Genomic DNA, 7,523 nt, shown 5'->3' with positions numbered 1-7,523 from the left:
GAGGGGGACCTGCACCACCCAGCTCCCCTCTGCTGTGGCAATATCTGTGGAAGTGGGCTTCACGGGGCAATGGCTGACTGTGGCTCTCAGTCGGAGCGTCCAGGCTCCAGCCCGCGGGGTCCAGGTGTGCAGGCGTGTGCAGGCTGCAGACAGTGGGGAGCTGAGCTGGACAGAGCTCAGAGGATGGCGCCTGGAGCGGGGGGAGGCAACCGTGGGATCGCGGCGCTCGGGGGTGTCGCCACGGGGGCAGCTCATGGGCAGCAGAATGGCCCCTTGAGCCTCAGCTCTCGTGCCAGTGCCACAGCGTTCCTGGAGTCGGTCAGCGTCCTTGTCCACCGCAGCTGGTGCGCTCACGCTGAAGTGAGCAAGAATATTTTGGGGAGGATTAATTCCAATGTGTCTTTTGCTAAGATCGATTTTTTAAACCATTTAAGTAGTCACGGCATATTTGATCATATGATATAGTTTCAGTTCGTAAAGCACTTCTGTCCTGTTCTTTATAATTTCCACTAACAGTATATGAAAGTTCCCTTGTTCCAGTGTTATAAACAGCACTTATTACTTTTTTGATAAATAATAGCCATTCCAAAGAAATGTGATAAGATCATTATAGTTTTCATTTACTTTTCCCTAATTAAACATTTTTCAAATGTTTGTTGACCATTTGCTTTTCTTCTTTGGAGATCTATCTACTTAGATAATTTGTCTATTTTAATCAGATTGTTCTTCGTTACAGTGTTGAATTTCTTCTGTATTTTGGATGTTAAACCTCAGAGCTGGAGGCATCGGAAATCCATTTTCAAGACATAATATAAAGATTTAGCACCCAAATGGCATAGTACTCGTGTGGAAGTGATATGTAGGCTGACGTCCGAGTCGAGGCTCCCAAAATAGGTGCTCACACTTAATGCAAATTGATTCCTGCAATGTCTCCAAAAACACCAGGTAGAGAAGGGGCAACTCCTTCACTGTATGGCGCTAGGAGAACCTGAGATGCCCTGGGGAAGACTGAAACTTGACCCCCAACTCGGAGCCTGCCCCCAAATCGCCTCGAATTGGATCAAGGCCCTAAATACAAGACCTGAAACCATGACACTGCTAGAAGAAAACGTACAAGTAACACATCAAGGCATTGGTGTACAGAATGTTTTTTTTAAAAACTATACCTTGAAGTATAGGAAAGAAATGCAAAAATAGAAAAATAGGATTACAACAAAGTAAAAAAGTTCAGTGTAGTGAAGGAAACAATTAGCGGACTGAAGAGACACTTTATAGAAACAAAGAAAATCTTTGCTAATTTTCCTTCTGGAATTTGTATTTTAAGAAAGTTCCCTTTTAAGGCCAGCTTAAAGTCATAGAGCGAGTCGTTATCTCAAAAAAAGCACCCTGTGAGACCCTGATGGGAGCGGGTATGCGGCGACTGTGGCAGTGTGTCGAGGTCCGCGCAGCCGAATGCAACTCTTGCGTAATCCTGAGAACTACGCTAGAAGTGACATCACGGCGCTCACTGCCAAGATGATAAACAAGAGTCAAGTCTCTTGAGTATCCGATTCACATCATGATCGATCCGAGGAACCCCTCTTCCCTCGCTGCTACTCTTAACGAAATATTCATATGCTCACACGGGTTCTTGCTGGACAGCTACTAACAGCAACTTAGGTGCGCCTGTAGTTCATTCACAAAACAGAAGAGGGCAGTGTTTGCAGGGCTTGAATTTCGGAATCTCGTGCACTTTGGGATCTGACAGACCACGACTTAAAACCTGCTGGACAACCGAGCATTTGTATGGTTTTGAGCAAGAGACGCAGCCACAACAGTCTCTCCAGCCTTAAAATGCAGATAGCATTTCCGATTTCATGGCTCGCTCTGAGCAGTGTCACTGCCCTCCGTTCCCAGTGTTCCCTGCGTCAGGTGGCGGCGACTCAGTCCCAACTTCTCCGGCAAGAAGATTCGCAAGCCTTCCTAACTCCTTCCTTTCTCTTTTCATGCTCAAACCACCGGCGATTTCCACTGCCTTCACGTTCCAAATAAACAGGATCCAGCCGTTGCTCCGCAGCTGCTCCACGGTGGTGGTGCAAGCCCCGCTGCCGTGTTTTCTTAGTTCCACTCTTGCTCATTGTATTTCTTTTCAGCTCGTTAACTAGAGTGCATCAAGGTGAACACAGGTCTTATCACTGCTCTGACCAAAGCCGCCAAAGGCTCCCTCTTTTTGGAGAATAAAACCCAAAGTGTTTATAGTGGTCCTGCACAAGGATTGGCAAAGTCAGATTCTGTTATTTATGTGACCACTGTCTCTTTGGTACTTTATCCCAAAGGTGTTAAACAGATCCCAACCTTTAGTTCTTTGCTGTGGATTTTCTCTCTCTGCCCCAGGGGCATGCAATACCAACTTCCTACCCCTCCAAGACTTAGCTAGACTGTCTCCCAGGCATCCTGTTTACAGTTCCTGCGTCCCCATCTGCTATGGTTTGTGTCTAGATGTCCCCTAAAGCCTTATTCAGTTGTGGCAGAGGCTTTGTTTTTCAGTATCAAGGATTGAACTCAGGACCCTGTGCTTGCTAGGCAGGTGCTTATTCTACTGAACTATCTCCCGGGCCTTAATTCTAGAGTTTTTGATTGACTCGTGGTCCAATGCTGGGATTACGGTGTGAGTGCTCCACCTGTCCTGGGGGGCGACCTGTGTGTAATGTAAGGGAGGGAGAGAGGCTTGTCCTCTACTGCTGCTCCTCTCTTTTGCTCTTGCTGTTTTGTGCTGTCATGCACTGCTGCCCTCTGCCATTGCTGCTTTGCCTTGTAGCCAGCTGAGTATGGACCGAAAGCTCCACTAACTGGGAGCTAAATAAATCATTCCTTCCTTCATTTTGGATGTCAGGTATTTTGAGCCAGCAATGAGAGAAAAGGAACCAAAATAGCATCCCTTACTCAGGACCGTGTTTACTCCAACCCACCTCAACGTTTCTCATTGTCTCCTAGAATATAATGCTGTATTTGTATTTGTTGTTTGTCTTGTCCCACAATGATGTGAGTTCCTCCTGATCAGAGAATTTTTCTGTCCTCTGATGCTTTCCTTGTGCTTAGCGTGTATCAGCATTTGCTATACAGTAGGAGAATGTTTAACACATTTTTAGCATAAATGGATAAATGATACATGCAAAATGCCAATCATAGTGCTCGGCATACTGACAGCATCAAGTAAATGGCTGAGTGTGCTATTTTTGAAATATCTGAAAGCTATTCCTGCCCTGGGTGCCCTAGCATCTCACTCTGCCCAGCGTGTGTTTGCCTCTTGAAGCTGCAGTGTCGTTCCATAGCCCTGGGATCTGGGTGAGGCTGAGTGAGGCTTGTTCTGCCAAAAGGAGTTCTTCAGTTCCCTCTGATTGGGCATCCCAGAATGAGGGCAGCATAGACTCCGGAGCACTTGTCCTGAGCCCAGTGTTGTCTCTGTCCTTCTGTGGACATTCAAAGCAGAAGAGGCCTTGTCCTCCAAGCTCTCAGCTTCCCCTGCCAGCTTAGGTATTAATCAAGCCCCCAAGTGCTGGCATGCCCAGCTGCCGAGCTCGTGCCAATTTAACTCAAGCCTCGGTTGTCTACATTAGTTTGAAAGAAAGGAGGTCTGCAAATTTAGGCAGCACTGAAATGGATGACAAAGATCAATGAAAGAATCTGCATGGGGTGGATAAAAAAGTCCCTATTACCCCAAGATGTACATGTGCTGTTGTCTTCTGTTCTTTGGATGCAAGAAAGTCGGTCTGGAGCAATGCGGAGCTCCACATAAAGTGAGTTAAAATAAATATCCTAGAAATAAAAAAAAAATCTATAATCTTGTCACCCTTACACATTAATAGTTGTCATTTTAATGTTAACATTTTGCTTATACTCAGATGTTCTTTTTGCATGGTATGGTAGTTTTTTCTTTTTTAATTTATTATATTTTGAACTTTTAGCATCAACTATCTACCTAATATTTGGAAATACACTTTGAAAGCTAAAATATGGCTGGTGAATCACAGTTGATTTAAAAATTCCCCCACAGTTGAGTTCATAGGTTATCTTCCATGTATGTCTATTTAAATGGCAATGTGATAAACATTTTGGTTATTTAGCTTTTTTCTTAGAAATTTCCTCTCTCTCTCTCTCTCTCTCTCTCTCTCTCTCTCTCTCTCTCTCTCTCTCTCTTTTTCTTTGGTAATGGGTCTCACTATGCAGCTGGGACTTAAAGTGATCCTCCTGTTTCCACCTCCCCAGCACGGGGATTACAGGCATGAACCATCATGCCTGATCTGGGTGGCTGGCTTATTATGCCCAGGGGTGGGCTGGCACAGCATGTGGTGTCAGGAATTGAACTCCAGTCCCTGCTCTTGCCTAAGCAGGCACTTAGTCCACTGAGCCATCTGGTTGGCCCTTCTCCTACTCATTTTACCCACTTCCAAGAGTGTTACTACTAGATTAAAGAGAAAATCCTTCTGTGACTTCCTTGTTTGTTGCTTTCCTCCTCGTGACGCCACCTTCTGTGAGGTCTCTCCTGGAGATGGTGCTGTTGGGGTTATTTGGTCCACTGGGAATTTGCTCAGTGAGTAAGGGGGTTTCTGTTTTCACAGGTGCTATGTGTGCCCCACCAGCATTCACGTGCTGAAATTCTAACACCCAAGGAGATAGCATTAGGACGTGGGGTTTTTGTTACTTTCCTCATTATTAGAATCAAATACCCCTTATAACACGAGCAAGGAGAGGTTCATTCCGGGAAGTGTTTCAGTCCACAGTCAGCTGACACCATGATGGGTAGCATGACAGAAGGTCTGATGGAGGAAAAGCTGCTCACTTTATGGTAGCCAGGAAGAGAGGTGAGAGGGGTGAGGGTGGAGAGGGATCCTTCTGGTCATGCTCCAGTTACACATTCCTGGCCAGACCCGGGTCCTAACATGGTATCTGGCCACACACTCCTCAGTGCACTAATCCACTGATCCACTTACCCATCTCTTTACCTCCGAAAGCCTCACTTCTCTATGTGTGAGCCTTTGGGGGATGTTTGGATAAAAGCCGCAACAAAGGGTGAGTAAATCATGAAGGAGGAATTGTCATGAATGGAGTCAGTATGTTCATAAATCCCAGAGAGCTGGCCTGCTCCTTCCCCTACAGGAGACTGCAGGGACAAAGCTTCATCATTTGGGAAACAGAGAATGGCCCTTCTGGACTGGGGAGATAGCTCAGTGGCTTCAGTGCCTGCCTGGCAAGTGCAAGGTCCTGGGTTCAATCCCTGGTAGCAAAAACAAACAAACAAACAAACAAACAAAAAAAGTGGATTAAAGCGCCTTCTTAGGCAGATGCAGGGACCAGGTTCAATCCCTGGTGTGCCTTGCCAGCTCTGCCCCCAGGGCATGCTGAGAGAGTGACTGAGACTGGGCGTGGTGGCGTGCGCCTATAATCCCAGCTCTTGGGAGGCTGCAAACAGGAGAATCACTGAGTCCAATCTGTGTAGTGAGACCCTATACTAAAATACACACACACACACACACACACACACACACACACACACAAATCCCTTCTTAGATGATGGAACTCACAAAATTTTTATCATGGACTCCTCGTATTCAGAACTGTGAAAAATACATTTCTGTTGTATACAAGCTATGCATTCCACAACATTTTGTTTTATCAGCCCAGACTAATACAAAAATACTATGTTATCTTTTAGGTGCCTAAACTTTGGTTCATATTTTCTTGAGACAGGGTCTTCTTTGGATATGGAATGAGGAAATTTGGATTTAAATTTTAGCTATACTATCTATAAGAGAAATTTTAAAGTTTTTCACACAGAAGGTGTTATCTTTTTCTTTTTTGTTGAGAAAGACAAAAAAAAAAAAAAATCCAATTATCCAGAATTGACTCTGATGTTCCCAAGGAGTGTTCTGCAGTTGGAGCTCTTCTTTTAGACCCGACTTGTGAGAAGGTGTATCCTCCAGGACGTGTGCGGCTGCGAGTTTTCTACTGGGTTGATCATATGTAAGGCAAGATGAACTTGCATTTGAAGCCAGATAACCAGGGAAATTAGGCAACCTTGGAGGGACGTGGATAGAATAGGATTAAGGGAGAAATGAAACAAGACACTGTATCAGGTGGGTAGCAGACTGCTTCAGGCATCCGTAGTGTTAGTTTTCTCTGCTACCCTCCCTCAACATCTTGTGAGAGGTTAACAAATACTTTTCACAGATTTTTTTTTTTTTTTAGAAGCTTTAAGGAAATAAGACTTCACCGTAGCACCAATGTATTTTAGTTTGGTTTCCATAAAATATTTAGCAGTAGTTTAAGCAGAGTTTCTTTTCATTTCAAGGGCATCTTAAATTATTCCTGGAGCTGGAACAGCTCAGCTGGGTTCATTCAGTGGGCGATGGCCGACACGTAGGCGATTTGCTTTAGTGCATTTGCTGTGTGCTGTGTCTTTCCTGCTGGCCCACACAGAATGGATTTGTTTCCCAGTCGGGACGCATGCTCATGTCGGGGCTCCCAGTCCAGAGGCAGGGGTGCACACATTTGTAATTTAAGAGCATACACATTGCTGCAAATCACCCACAAAATGAAAAGCAATGACTTCTCTCATCCATTTCAATCTTATCTAAAAAGGTCATTGTTTTACTACTAAAAAGCATAATAATTTTTTCTACTCCTAAATCATTCACATTTTATAAGATATGTTTGCATGAATTACTTCACACAGATCTTCCTCCATTTCCCTGCAGGGTTCAGCCTTGCGAACCATTTATCATGAACACTCACCGAGTGCTGGATTTGGCTACTGGGCAGTTTCACACAGTTTGTGCATTTGTTTTTACTTTCAGCGCTTGATGAAGGACAGGGAATTAGAAGGCAGAGCAGTCACCGCTCAAACTCAGGTACTAAATTTCAAGTTCAGAGACTTACTTTGTTCAATAATCTTTCCTCCTGCCAAGGAGATGATGTGATTCTGTGAAAGAGATTGCCAGCCTGAGTCAGAGAACCAGGGCTGTAATCTCAGTGAGCAGATCACGGTGAAGTTGTGGTCCTCTCCTGCGCGTCACGTGTGTCGTCTGCAAGCTGGAGGGCTTCGCTCCTGTCTCTGTGCGACGTCTCTCTGCCTTTTGAATCTGTTCCCACAGTGAGAAGACTGAGTTGGCATTTTCCACGCTAAGTGGAACGTCCAGATTTGGAAGGAAGTTCATGAAACCACTTTCAGCTTCGGAGCGCTTGCTCACCGGGTGCTGTAGGCCTGCTCTTGACGAGCTCCGCGTCCAGTGCTCAGGACAGCCTGCGCACAGTGAGTCAGAAGCACAGAGCTTGATCCAGTTCTGCTAGCTTGTCACAGACAAATCCTACCTTTCTTTTTCTCATTCTCCAGCAGAACAAGAAGAGAAAATAGAATAATGACAGCTTGTTTTTATAATAGCCTCCGATGTGTGGACTGTCACTGTTGGAAGGGATCTTGGAGAGAATTTGCTCCAACTTAGTATTTAGAAACATTGGGAAATTGAAGCGCAGAGCGAAGGACTGAA

The 7,523-nt window shown here is 45.1% G+C and overlaps 1 pseudogene across 1 annotated transcript in view; it reads left to right on the top strand.

Annotated features, from left to right (window-relative positions):
• Positions 1-69: 69 nt before the first annotated feature.
• The window catches only part of LOC101574639, a 15,789-nt pseudogene continuing 8,335 nt past the window's right edge, over positions 70-7,523 (top strand). Inside the window, exons 1-2 of the transcript XR_001117126.2 lie at positions 70-344; positions 7,131-7,288. The product of XR_001117126.2 is annotated as a heat shock cognate 71 kDa protein-like (transcript). The remainder of the gene's footprint in view (positions 345-7,130; positions 7,289-7,523) is intronic.

Source organism: Octodon degus, unplaced genomic scaffold (assembly GCF_000260255.1).
Source record: "Octodon degus isolate 3935 unplaced genomic scaffold, OctDeg1.0 scaffold00049, whole genome shotgun sequence".
Lineage (NCBI taxonomy): Eukaryota > Metazoa > Chordata > Mammalia > Rodentia > Octodontidae > Octodon > Octodon degus.
The sequence above is the reverse complement of the archived record's forward strand: the minus strand, read 5'-3'. Positions and strand labels throughout refer to the sequence as shown.